Genomic DNA, 15,006 nt, shown 5'->3' with positions numbered 1-15,006 from the left:
ATACTTTGGACGATGTTAAACAAAATATAACTATTTATATGTAAATTTGATTTGTTTGCCTAATGCTAGTTTTAGCTCATAAAAGTTGGAAAACTTTGTTCAGTTTTAAAAAAATAGCGATAATAACATTATTCAATTTAATAAATAGTCAATGTTTAATTTAAAAAAGCAGATATTGGTATTGTCGTAACTGGTTCTATTGATGCTCCAAAATGTGTTTCAGACATTGTTTTCACTGAACCAGAATTCGAAAAAAATACATATTGGTTTTGTCAGAGCTTATGCTACTAATGCCCCAAGAAGTGCTTCAGATATGTTCTCACTAGAACTACAGTAAAATAATTCACACCATTTCTGAAACTAAACCAAAATAACCCACACTATTTTTGGAAATGAACGAAACTGTTTTTGGAATAATAGTAAAATAACCCACACAATTTCTAAAACAGTTTCTGTGAACACGAAAAATTCCTGAAACGAAAGAGACAAGAACAACGTGCACAAACAAATATTTGTATTTGAGGAGTTTGGGTTACAATCTCTCTCTATTGTGATCCTCTGATTCGATCTCCGTAAGGTGTTGATTTGTGGATGTTTCGTTGATCCAAGGGCCGTCGAGGCTTGATCTTGGATGAACTGTTGGAAGTTTCTTCAAATGGTCGTGGGCTTGATCTTTGAAGGTGGATTTGAGCGAATCTTCAAGGAGCCGTTGGGGCTTGATCTTGAGGATGAGTGTTTCTTCAAGGGCTGTTGAGGCTTGATCTTGAATAACGGTGATGAGCGGATCTTCAAGGGCTTTTGGGCTTGATCTTGAAGAACAGTGATGAACGAATCTTCAAGGGCTTTTGGGCTTGATCTTGAAGGTGGATTTGATCCAAGGGGCGTCGGGGCTTGATGTTGGAAGAACGATGAACGAAGAACACTCTCTTCAAGGGCCGTCGGGGCTTGATCTTGAATTGGTGGATGATTGTTGATCCAAAGGGCCGTTGGGGCTTGATCTTAGGATGAACGATGAACGAAGAACGAAGAGCGAAGAGAGCTTTCTTGATTCTTCGGGAACCTGGATGCTTGAGAGCTTCGGAGTTTTAGAGCTTCAGAGCTTTAAGAATTTTGCCTAATGATTTTGGTCCCCCCCTCCAAATGAATGAAATGGACTTGTATTTATAGAATTTTCCAAGGCCTAATTTTGAATATAATATCCCAGATGAAATAAGTCGTTTCTGCCAGGTGTTGACACGTGTCCTATTTGATGACTTTTCCAACTCATTTCAATTTTCGTTAAGACACACGCTACGTGTAAAATTTATGTAATACATGAGCGTTGACACTTTGATTTATCGGTCAACATTTATTTACTGAAATTTCGATGTCTACAGTTTCAAAATAACTCATACTATTTCTAGATTACAGCAAAATAACCACCATTATTTCTGGAAAGAAACAAAATAAACAATGTTTTTGAAACTTCAGCAAAATAACAAACATTATTTTTAAAATTGAAGTAAAATAACTCACATTATTTTTAAAATTACAGCAAGATGACCCATACTATTTCTGAAAACTGAACCAAAATAACACACTATTTCTGGAATGAAACAAAATAAACACTATTTTTTTAAACTACAGCAAAATACCGAACACTATTTTTTAAAGTGAACAAAATAAACATTATTTCTAGATCTACAACAAAATAACCTATTATTTATGAAACTAAACCAAAAGAACTCACACTATTTCTAGAACTACAACAAAATTACACACTATTTCTGAAACTGAACCAAAATAACTCACACTATTTCTGAAATTAAACCAAAATTATTCAAATTATTTATGAAACTGAACCAAAAGAACTCACACTATTTATAGAACTACAGTAAAATTACATACTATTTCTGAAACTGAACAAAAATAACTCACATTATTTCTGAAACTAAACCAAAATAATTCAAACTATTTATGAAACTACACTAAAATAACCCACATTATTTATGAAACTGAACCAAAATAACTCACACTATTTCTGGAACTAAACCAAAATAACTCCTACTATTTTTTAAACTACAGCAAAATTACACACTATTTTTTAAATTTAACCAAAATAACTCAATAATCCACATTATTTTTTAAAGTGAACAAAAAAAATCCACACTATTTCTGAACGTGAATAAAATAAACATTATTGATAGAAATACAGCAAAAAAAATGCACACTATTTCAGAAATAGTTATGGTACCTGTGTTCAGTTTTAAAAATAGTAATTGTTTAATTTACAAAATAGTGCTAGTACCTTTGTCCAGTTTTAGAAATAGTTAGTATTCAATTCCAGAAATAAGTGGGAGGCTAAGGAACCTTGGAACCATATCAAAGAGATTTGTGGAGTTGACCATGACATATAAGGGAGAAGTGAAAGCTATTGTCACATTTGTCATTGGAAGTTGTAGACCTTAAATGGTAAATTTATTTTTTGTACGAACATAACATAGACTCCATAAACAAGGCTCCACTGCAAAGCTAGAGGGAAAGTTATTTGGGAATTGGATCCCCTCCTGAGCAAATGGTGGGGATCTTCATGACCACACAATACGGGTCATTGGATTTTGATCAAACGATTACAATTATTATAACTTTTAGAAGGACCTCCGTTTTGTAGCCGTTGGATCAAATCCAAAGGCCCGTGTTGTATGGTCATGAGGATCCCCACCATTTGCTCAGGAGGGGATCCAAATCCAGTTATTTGAGTAAGGGATATGCTATCTTGAGTTGGTAGTCTGTCATTTCTTACATTAGTAGTTATTAATGTAATTGTTAACTGTAAGTGATCTACATTATGAGGCAGATTGTCTGCCCTCCTGTTTGGGTGCCTTTCTCATCCTCTCCTATTTGTGAGGTCACGGTTAAGCCACGTTAACATTTTATATTCTTATTGTTTTTTGTCTTATTATTTCTATAAAAAATTAATATAAAATATTAACGTAGTTTAATCGTGACAGCATAAAATAGAAGGAGATGAGAAAGGCACCCAAACATGATGGCAGACAATCTGCCTCCCTATATTATAGTATGACTTTGGTTTAAAATTTGAAAAAGGAAAGCATTGCTCTAATAGCAAAATTAGTTATTTGATTCAGCACAACCTCATTCAGTTACCCTAAAGAGTCACTACAAGCTTGGTCAGGTCCGTTGGTCGACCCTGCTTCTGCCGGTGGTCCAAGACGGAAGAAACATACTGGACACGATGGGCGAGAAACTTCAAAATCCTGTACAGGAAACCATAGAGAGAACCATCACGATGCTCGTGTTAGAGGAAAGAGAAGTGCGGCTTGAACGCGAGTTCATACGATGGGAACGTAATTACGAACTCCCGAGGTTCGGGAACGTAATCACGAAATGTTGGTTGCCTCTTTACAATCCTGAGTTTCGGAGTTTGGATTTGGTGCCGGAGTGAGTTTTATCTGCCCCAGCTTCTTCTAGCATAGTGTAATTGTTTCATTAGAAATGCAGGGGTAAATACAATTTTTTTTTTAATTTTATAATCCCAATTCCCTTCTTTTTCTTTCCCAATATTTACGAGATATCGTTTTGTTTTTGTTTGTTTGTTTGTTTGTTCATTTTTCAATTTGTTGGATGGTGGATTGGTGAGAGAAATTGTCTCTATTATGTATATCTTCATCTTGATTATTATTCTTTTCTCCAATTTTATAAACGCCAAACTTCTTCGTCAAGTTTTGTTCATCAAATGAGGTGTCGGTTATTTATATATGTAAGCACTAGCTTGTCAACTCGAGCTTTATCTAAACAATCCAAGAGTTGATACAGAAGGTCAGATGAAATTTTGAAATTGAGTGATGTTATGCACAACTCTTATATTTTGAATAGCATATGTTGGCGGAGTATAATTCTCTCCCCTCCTATTCTCATCCTCTTCCCTTCCCTCCTCTTGCATATTGTTTAACCGTAATTGTTCAAATAGGAGGGGGAGGAAGATGAGAGAGATTAGGAGGGGAGAGAATCCTCCTTCTATGTTGGCGACAGCACGTAACCATTGCAGGAATTGACAGATGGGCATATCTGTCCTATCCACATCATTCATTTGTTTGTGGTCTTGCTTCCTAGAAGAATAATGTACGTCATTGTGATTTACGAGGGTTACGTCACTTGACAAATTACTGGTAACAATGAAATGATATTTTTAAATGCTCCCCAAATTGAAGGTGTTAATTGTAAATATTCCAAGGTTCTCTAAGAGGGAAACTGCATGGCGTATATGAAAACAGAAGGTTCTTTAATTCGTGGTCAACACTCTTCTAGTTGAAGCGTTTCTTGTCATGGCTTCTGCAGCTGGGTAATGCTTCTTGAGGATGTGATTCCGTTCCGACCACCTTTTTGGTTATTTTGTGTGGAAATTATTCATGCATGTCTTGTATAATACATTTAGCACCTGTAGTAAAGCACGAATACATTTTCCAGTTAATTCTAAGGGTAAATTTGTCCTTAAGAATAAATTCTCGATGAAAACTCAATAAACCTTAGGGACTTGATCTTGAAAGCTTGGGTCAGGACCGGTTGGCTCCTCTATATATAGCTGGTACAATCTCAACAGCATTTCATCAAAGGAAGCTGTAGAATATATATCCACCACAGTGCTTCTTTGATCAAGAGAGAGATCACATCATCAGAAAGGAATGACAAAAACAGATGGACGGCGGGAAGGAGGAAAAGGGCTGGGCGGCATTTGTTGCTTATGTGAACTCTGTGTCGCAGCGCTATCATGCTGTGGCGCAGCGATGACATGGTGGTGAGTTGGCAAAATTCAGAAATCGTTGGGCTTGTTTGGTATTCTATTTAAAAAAATTTATAATTTTTCAAAACATTTCTTAAAGAATTTTTCTTGAAAACAATTTTTTTTAAGATTCAAAAATTTGTTTGGTATGCTGTTTAAAATTTTTAAATCTTACAACTTAAACTGGACAAAGAGATCCAAAAAGAGGGGGTCGAGAAGAAAAGAAGAGAGAGGAGGAAAGAAAGTAAGAGATGATTGGAGGAAAGAAAAAGAAGTGAGGATCATAGGAGATAGAGAGAAAGATGAGTGAGAGAAAGAACCAAGAGAATGAAGTGAGCGGATTGCAAAGGAGACGAAAGAGGTAAATAAAAGAGAAGGGGGAGAGAGAAAGAAGAAAAGAGAGAAATTTGGAGTGAAAGGAGAGGATGAAAAGAAAAGAAATGAGTGAGTTTAGGTTTAAGAACTCACTTTATGTGTTTTTAGATAATATAGACTATATTTGTGAATTAGTCTTGAATTCAGTTTTTAAAAATAGTCTCACCAAACAAATTTTTAAGGCTTAAAACTTGAAAATCTTTTTTGAGTTGAAAAAGTTAGTTTCAAAAAAAGTAGCAAACATGCTCTTATTTACGAGTAAAATTATGTCCGACGCAAAATTAGGATAAGAGTGGTTTTATGTCCGTGTGCCTATATTATTATTGTTTTCAAGTTTTTTTCTAAGTTCTTATCATCTTGGTGTTACCGCTGCAGGTCTAATATTTTGACCTGCTGGGGCTTGTTTGAGAACTGCTGTGGGTGCTGTGGGTGCGAACCTTGCTGTGGGTGCTGTGGGTGCGAATCTTGCAGTGGGTGAGAACCTTAGGGACCTGATAATGCCGGCTATTGAACAATGGTGACGTTCCAGGCTTGTTGATCACAATGTCGTGTCTGTAATGTTTTCTGTTTGAGTGTGACTATGTGTAATATCATTTAATAAACCAGCGAGATATGTTAGAGCATGTTACAAACCGCAGTGTTGCAACTGGCCTATCAATGTTTGCCCTTTGATATCTACTCAAATTCGGTGTGTAATTTAATCAGTTTGCAAATCTCTATGTTTCTTACTTACACTTTTGGGTAGAGATAATTATAACGAAAATTAATGAAAATGACTTGAAAACTTTGAATGTTATTCAAAATCATTTAGTAACTTTATTTAATAATTATGACAAAACTCAACATTAAATTAGTCCAATCAAAATGGCCCAAACAATGAATTTTCAATTTTGCCCTTAACGGCATTCCCTTCCCCGTTTAATGTCTCTCTCCCTTTCTCGATCTTTCATCTTTTCGAGAGATTTTTCAGTGTGACCGGTACACGGAGTGATACAGCATGTGTTACTATACAAATAGTGAAATATGTGTGCTAAAAAGTTAATAACTTAAAAAATAAAATTTCTCACAACTTCTATCAAAATACGTAATGTACCATTTGTGTTCTCGTCAGAATAAAAATCTTTTCTCTGTTATTGCTTTTATTTCCGATTCAATTTCACTTCTTCCATTTTTGCAATCTCTCTCTCTCTCTCTCTCTCTCTCTCTCTCTCTCTCTCTCTCTCTCATTTTCAATTCGAATTCCACCGGTTCACAAATCAATTGAATCATCAAATCCGATAAGCATGGGAAAGTGGCTCAGTATCGAGCCTCTAAGCTCAGTTTCTCCTGTCAAATAGTACACGCTCTTCTCGTTTCGGTCTCTCGTTTGAAAGATTTGCATATTTTTTATTTCGTTCCTGATTTCAATTCACGATTTCTTTATTTTGTTATTGAATTTCTCCAATCGAATTAAATGGAACTTTAACAAAAAGCTTCCGGTACTGTTTATTTTAACGAAAAACCACATTTTTGCACTAAAAAGTCAATTATGGTATTATTCATTTTACCTTTTATTTTGTCCTTATCGTTAAAACTCAAAGTTTTTAAGTCATTTTCATTAGTTTTCCTTCGAAGAAATTAATGATGAAGGTGAAGACTCTGGCAGCCGAAAGCTGGAGCTGGTGGGCTTGGACGGCAAATGATACTTGAGGGCATTTTTCTTCGACTTACGCTTTGGTGTACCACATGTAGGTTTTAATGGTGGGCTTACTATCATTGAGGTATTCTCCTTCCTAATTGGGATACCGAAAGAGTAAGATAGTTTTTCGTAGATAAGGAAGCCATGCTTCGAAGGTATCTTCAGAAATTTGTCACGAAACTGCATGCCTTGGTATTATTAGTTGTACTTCTTCTGTTGATGGAAGAAAATTATCTTAAACTGTATAACTACGATCTTCCTTGACTAATAGGGAATTCTATTTCCTTACCAAGTTGTGGAATTATTTGATGTTAGATCATGTTGGTCACCATATTTTTTTGCAATTCTTTGGACGATGTTAAACAAAATATAACTATTTATATGTAAATTTGATTTGTTTGCAGAGTTTCGTACTTTTGAATCTACTAATGCTAGTTTTAGCTAATAAAAGTTGGAAAACTTTGTTCAATTTAAAAAAATAGCAATAATAACATTATTCAATTTAAGAAATAATCAATATTCAGTTTAAAAAAGCAGATATTGGTATTGTCGTAATTGGTGCTACTGATGTCACATCCCGACCAAGCACGATATTGTCCGCTTTGAGTCTCGACTACGTCCTCACGGTTTTGTTTATGGGAACTCACACAAAAACTTTCCAGTGGGTCACCCATCATGGGATTGCTCTCGCGCGCTACTCGTTTAACTTCGGAGTTTCGATGCAACCCGAAGCCAGTGAGCTCCCAAAATGCCTCGAACTAGGTAGGGATAGGAATATACATATAAGGATCACTCCCATGGGCGATGTGGGATCTTACAATCCACCTTAAATTTGTCACATCCCGAGCCCGCTCTACCACCGTAGCACGATATTGTCTGCTTTGAGCTTACCATTCCCTCATGGTTTTGTTTTTAGAAACTCACGAGCAACTTCCCAGTGGGTCACCCATCTTGGGAGTGCTCTGGCCTCCTTCTCGCTTGACTTCGGAGTTCCTACAGAACCCGAAGTCCATGAACTCCCAAAAGGCCTCGTGCTAGGTAAGGATGAGAATATACATTTAAGGATCACTCCCCTGGGTGATGTGGGATGTTACAATCCACCCCCCTTAGGGACCCAACGTCTTCGTTGGCATACTTCAGGTCAGGGATTGGCTTTGATACCAATTTGTCACATCCCGGCCCGGGTTCACCACATCTCGAGCTCGCTCTACCACTGTAGCACGATATTGTCAGCTTTGGGCTTACTATTCCCTTACGGTTTTATTTTTGGGAACTCACGAACAACTTCCTAGTGGGTCACCCATTATGGGAGTGCTCTGGCCTCCTTCTCACTTAACCTCGAAGTTCCTACGGAACCCGAAGCCAGTGAACTCCCAAAAGGCCTCGTGTTAGGTAGGGATGGGAATATACATTTAAGGTTCATTCCCCTAGGCGATTTGGGATGTTACAATCCACCCCTCTTAGGCCTACTGGGAAATTATTGTGTGAGTTTCCAGAAACAAAACCGTGAGGGTGTAGTCGGGGTCCAAAGCGGATAATATCGTGATACGGTGATGGAACGGGTTCGGGATGTGGTGGACCCGGGGCTGGGATGTGACAACTAATGCTTCAAAAAGTACTTCAGACATTGTTTTCACTTAACCAGAATTGGAAAAATAGATATTGGTTTTGTTAGAGCTTATGCTACTAATGCCCCAAGAAGTGCTTCAGATATGTTCTCACTAGAACTACAGTAAAATAATTCACACTATTTCTGAAACTGAACCAAAATAACCCACATTATTTTTGGAAATGAACGAAACTGTTTTTGGAATAACAGTAAAATAACCCACACTATTTCTGAAACAGTTTTAAAATAACTCATACTATTTCTAGAATTACAGCAAAATAACCCACACTATATCTGGAAAGGAACAAAATAAACAATGTTTTTGAAACTTTAGCAAAATAACAAACATTATTTTTAAAACTAAACTAAAATAACTCACACTATTTCTGAAATTACAGCAAGATGACCCATACTATTTCTGAAAATTGAACTAAAATAACACACTATTTATGGAATGAAACAAAATAAACACTATTTTTTAATTACAACAAAATAACATACACTATTTCTGAAACTGAACTAAAGAAACTCACACTATTTATAAAAATGAACAAAATAAACACTATTTTTGAAACTACAACAAAATAACAAACATTATTTTTGAAACTAAACCAAAATAACTTATAATATTTATGAAATTATAGCAAAATTACTCCCTATTTTTTGAAGTGAACAAAATAAATATTATTTCTGGAACTATAGCAAAATAACCCACTATTTATGAAAGTGAACAAAAAAAAAACTCATACTATTTCTAGAACTATAGCAAAATTACACATTATTTCTGAAACTAAACCAAAATAACTCACACTATTTCTGAAACTAAACCAAAATAATTCAAATTATTTATGAAACTGAACCAAAATAACCCACACTATTTCTAAAACTACAGCAAAATTACACACTATTTCTTAAATTTAACCAAAATAACTAAATAATCCACATTATTTTTGAAAGTGAACAAAAAAAAAAATTCACACTATTTCTGAAAGTGAATAAAATAAGCATTATTGATAGAAATACAGCAAAAAAATGCACACTATTTAAGAAATAGTTATGATACTCGTGTTTAGTTCTAGAAATAGTAATTGTTCAATTTACAAAATAATGCTAGTACCTTTGTCTAGTTCTAGAAATAATTAGTATTCAATTCCAGAAATAATGTGAATGGGAGGCTAAGAAACCTTGGAACCATATCAAAGAGATTTGTGGAGTTGACCATGACCAATGTCTAAAATATCAATATTATCGGCGAAATATCGCCGATAATATCGTTTTTTTGCAACAGCGATATTTTCACAGTGTTCCACTTGATTATTGTGATAATATCGCGATATTATTGATAATATCGCTCTCTCTCAGTCTCGCAATGGCAGTTGAGGCTCCGTCATTGCAGCTGCCAAGATCTGCGCCTCTCTTTGCAATCCTCTCTCTAGATCCCAAAACTCGCTCGGGTTTGATGGATCCTCTGCCTCATACAGCCTAAAGTTTAGGCTAATGGTGCTTGCTGCCGCCGGGAGGTGAGAAATGGAGGATGAATGGTCCACAGGTGGTGATGGTGCTCGCTAGAGTGTGCGCCACTGTGGTGGAGGTCATGGTGGGGGTGGGTGTGGTGTGTCTGTGCTCTGGGAATGAGAGTTGTAGAGATGGGGGGAGAAGAAACAAGGAGAGGAATGAAGGAGAAAGTTCGAGGGATTGGGGAAGGGGCAAACACGGGGAAGTGGGGTGTGTGTCTGTTTGTCTGCTTTGGGAAGGTGAGTTGCAGAGAAGAGATGGGGGGAGAACCGAAGAAGAAACAAAGAGAGGGAGGGAGAAGGATCGAGATGTCTGAGGGAAGAGGGAGTGCAAAGAGAGAGAGAGAGAGAGAGTAAAATAAATCTTTGAGATTTTGAAAGGGCAAAGAAGAAGAAAGAGGTAAGGTGGACATGGGCCTTGGGTGATGTGAATGATGTGAACAGGTAAGGTGGACAAGGGTCATCAGATGGTTTTAATTGAAACCACCCACACCCACTTGCGTGGGTTTTTTATATATTTAAAAAGTTTGGGATATATATATATATATATATATATATATATATATATATAAATGTTACATAAATTATAAATTATTTAGATAATATTTTTTTTCTAGGTAAGCATATTATACATGTACATAAAACATTCGTATATGTATGTTCTTTTATAAGAAATTTAAGTATTCAATAATTGTTTATATCTGATATAATAAATTTAATTAATTCATATAATATTGTTGACCCTAAAAACTACCAAGCCTACGTGGCGCGCAGGCTGAGTAATCTACGAGCTAACTACATCATTCGGTGAATGCGGGGCGTGCCAACTCGTCGGCCGAGGAGTAAAATTTGTTGATGTTGCGTTGGGTGCGCGGCTGACTTCTGTGTCTTGCGATTGCGACCGAGAAAGGAACACGTCCTGACCTCTTGGGTTCTCGAACCTGAAGACAAGGCTACTATTCTTATGAAGTTCACGAATCGTCGTCGTCGGATTCGGTCACAGTGATGGTATTCGTCAGAGTAAACTCATGCCGAATTGACACCAAAGTGTAAGGGTACAAATACTCAAAGTGGATATAAGTCTTAATGGTGAACGTGGTTCGGCCGTCTGAATGCCGAACTCTAAATCCCACTTGAGAGTATCCAATCATAAAAAAACTCGGCGTGCAATGCGCCAGCTCAGCAAGTTGTAACACCTCACTTCGCCGAGAAGGCTAATGAGATGACCTCGATCAATAAGGATTCAGAAATCCTTCTCGACCGAGACTTGGATAGGTAACCAACCGTCCTCGCCGCAGTACTGTTGATGCTAACGGAAAATGTTGCGAGATTGGCTGATTCTACGGCGACAGAGCTATCTATGCCGACTGAAGATATCACCGGTTGCTTTCACAATGCTGTTGATGCCAACGGAAGATGTGTCAGCGAAAAGAGAAAATAAAAAATTTCAAAGTTGTTGAGAGAGTTTGCGCAGGGCAGTTGTGTGTTGAATTGGAGGGGGCTTGAACAATGCACAACCTCTTCTATTTATAGCATCAGATACTTCCTGAGTAGAGTTAATACGAGTAGTTAAACCCTACTCGGATTATGACTTCTTCTTCTAATCAAACACCATCTCGAGTACTCATACTCCCATCAGGATTTTGGACCTAACCTTTCTTCAGGCCGTATTCAAATTGTGTCTCGACCTCCTCATCTCACCGGGACTCCTTATCACACTAGGATTTCTGTTAACCGCAGAGCTTCCCCCGCCTCTTCCTTATCCAGGCCGTTCCTTTTCCTACTAGGATTCAAACGACCCTAACCATGCGGCCCATGAACAAGACGACCCCTAGCAATTTTTAAATAAATCCTTCCGAGCAGAGAATGATTCTACACTCGGCCCAAACCAATATTTTGGGCCTAAACAAATATATAAGAAATTTACCTAAATCCGCCCAGGCCACCTAGACTTCGCCTAGGCACTAGGCGCTTGCCCACCGCTCGACTAGCGCCTAGCGTTTTTTAGAACCTTGGCGTGTGTGTGGAGAAGGATCGAGAAATCTGTGTGTGTGTGTGGGAGAAGGGAGAAGGGAGAAGAGAGAAGGATCGAGAGACTGAGGTCTCTGTGTGCGTGTGTGGGCTCTCGATCTCTGTGTGCATGTGTGGTGGCGTGTGAGAGTCTCTGACTCTGTGTGTGTGTGTGTGTGTGTGGTGGCGTGTGAGAAAAAAAAAAGCATCCAAATAATTCAAAACCGTGTCTCTGACTCTCTGTCTCTGACTCTTGACAACTTTTACAACTTTTGACAAGATAAAAAGTAATGGTGGTTTCATCAAGATTCTAAATCACTTATGTATCTTACCATGCAATGTATAAAGTGTAAAATATTGCAGTAAATCATTATATATAAATGATTATGGTGTGTTTAATCTTTTTTCATTAATTACATATTTTCTACACTCACAGTGCCAGTTCGTTGTATAATCAACTTAAATCAGTTAAATCCATCATGTAATGCATTTCCTTCTAATTTTTTTTGATAAACTAATAGATAATTGACTAAATAAACATTCTCCAAAGTTTCAATAAAAATTTCCAATTTTTTCTTACAATTTCCGTATTCAATTTTTATCGATATCGATAATATCTCGATATTTTCGTATTTTTGAAGGACCACTGATATTTTCGATATCATCGATATTTTATACCTTGACCATGACATATAAGGGAGAAGTGAAAGCTACTGTCACATCTCTATCATTGGAAGTTGTAGACCTTAAATGGTAAATTTATTTTTTGTACGAACATAACATAGACTCCATAAACAAGGCCCCACTGCAAGGCTAGAGGGAAAGTTATTTGGAATTGGATCACTTCCTAAGCAAATGGTGGGGATCCTCATGACCACACAACATGGACTGTTGAATTTTGATATAACGGTTACAATTATTATAATTTTTAGAAGGATCCCTTGTTTTATAATTGTTGGATCAAAATCCAACAATCCGTGTTGTGTGGTCATGAGGATCCCCATCATTTGCTCAGGAGGGGATCCAATTCCAGTTATTTGAGTAAGGGATATGATATCTTGAGTTGGTAGTCTGTCATTTCTTACATTAGTGGTTATTCATGTAATTGTTAAGTGTAAGTGATCTATATTATAGCCTGACTTTGGTTTAAAATTTGAAAAAGGAAAGCATTGCTCCAATGGCAAAATTAGTTATTTGATTCAGCACAACCTCATCTAGTTACCCTAAAGAGTCGCTACAAGCTTGGTCAGGTCCGTTGGTTGACTCTGCTTCTGCCGGTGGTACAAGACGGAAGAAACATACTGGACACGATGGGCGAGAAACTTCAAAATCCTGTACAGGAAACCATGGAGAGAACCATCACGATGCTCATGTTAGAGGAAAGAGAAGTGTGGCTTGAACGTGAGTTCATATGATGGGAACGTAATTACGAACTGTTAACTTTATGAGGTTATACAATTAAAATATAAACGAATGAATAACTGACCTGATTTAGGGGAGTGAGTTTATCAGCCCCAGCTTATTCTAGCAGTGTAATTGTATCATTGGAAATGCAGGGGTAAATACAATTTTTTTTTATAAATTTTATAATCCATTTACCCTCTATTTCTTTCCCAATATTTACGAGATATCGTTTTGTTTTTGTTTATTTGTTCATTTTTCAATTTGTTGGATGGTGGATTGGTGAGAGAAATTGCCTCTATTATGTATATCTTCATCTTGATTATTATTTTTTTTCTCCAATTTTATATACGCCAAACTTCTTCGTCAAGTTTTGTTCATCAAATGATGTGTCAGTTATTTATTTACGTATGTACTCGCTTGTCAACTTGAGCTTTTGAAATTGAGTGACACAATCCTTTTCATTTTTCATACACCCTCTCAATTTCGATCATTGGGTCAAATAAATTGAAAGATATTATATATAAAAAATTAATCTCTACTAATTAATAAAGCCCTCTTTGTCAACCAAAAGATGATGAAAAGACAAATTAGTCTTCTATCACATAAAAAAATGATGGACAATAATGTAATTTCACATGTCTAAATTTTATTGTTTTTTTATTAAGATTCATCTCCAGATGATGTTAAAATACTTCCAATATTAAAAAAAAAAAAAACCCTAAAACAAAAACCTCTCACTTCCCCACGTTCTCTCTCTCCCTCTCTCCTTCTCATTTTCTAAAAAAAAATGTATTTATACACACAATATGTAGGCAAATGCTAGTAAAGAGTGTATAGAAAGTAAAAATGAGCGTGTGTAGAAATTACCGTCCCTGAAATCACCCTTCCATTAAAGCAACCACAGAAAGGCAAAATGTCGAAATAAAGAAAGAACAAATTCTTTGCCCAAAAAATTTACAAAGAATTGTTGAACCCTAAATAATAATTTTTTAATTAAAAAAGGCTGAAAGAAAAAGAGGGAAATGGTATAATTTATGGACAATCATGGTATGAAATCTGGCAAATTATCTTTCCAAAAAAGACGTTTTATTATTTTTTTATTAAATGACACGTCCTAAGAAACCCCAGACCAAAAAAGGGAAACTAAATAAACAAAATGGAATGCCTCACTCCCACTTTTCTCAACCAATCACATTTTAAAATTCTTTAATTTAAAAACATTCGAAATTAATTTAAAAGTACGGACACATTGGCCTAACTTTTGTGTAACCTAACTCACTCAGTTTGTATGCATTGCAGAAAACGGAATACAAACTCAAATATAAGAGAACTGAGACTTAAACGGTTTGTCAACTGACCTAACTCGCAACTGCAAAATTTTGAAATATAAATTCAAAGAAAAACTAATGAAAAAGGCTTGAAAACTTTGAGTTTTAAAGATAAGAACAAAATAAAGAGTAAAGTGAATAGTACAGGAATTGACTTTTTAGGATAAAAATATAATTTTTCATTAAAATGAACAGTACTGCAGACTTTTTCGCTTAAAACTCCCTAAATCCAAATGAAATTGCTTGGAAATGAAGGGGAAAATAGGAAAAAAATTAATAAAAAAAGAGAAAAAACAAAACCGCCACAA

The 15,006-nt window shown here is 36.2% G+C and overlaps 1 long non-coding RNA gene across 1 annotated transcript; it reads left to right on the top strand.

Annotated features, from left to right (window-relative positions):
- Positions 1 to 4,539: 4,539 nt before the first annotated feature.
- On the top strand, positions 4,540 to 5,868 carry LOC126592875 (uncharacterized). The gene is made up of 2 exons (XR_007612817.1): positions 4,540 to 4,795; positions 5,531 to 5,868. It is a non-coding gene; the product is annotated as an uncharacterized LOC126592875 (long non-coding RNA).
- The last annotated feature ends 9,138 nt before the right edge of the window (positions 5,869 to 15,006 follow it).

This window comes from Malus sylvestris, chromosome 12, assembly GCF_916048215.2.
Source record: "Malus sylvestris chromosome 12, drMalSylv7.2, whole genome shotgun sequence".
NCBI lineage: Eukaryota > Viridiplantae > Streptophyta > Magnoliopsida > Rosales > Rosaceae > Malus > Malus sylvestris.
This window is presented reverse-complemented; position numbering and strand designations above follow the sequence as displayed.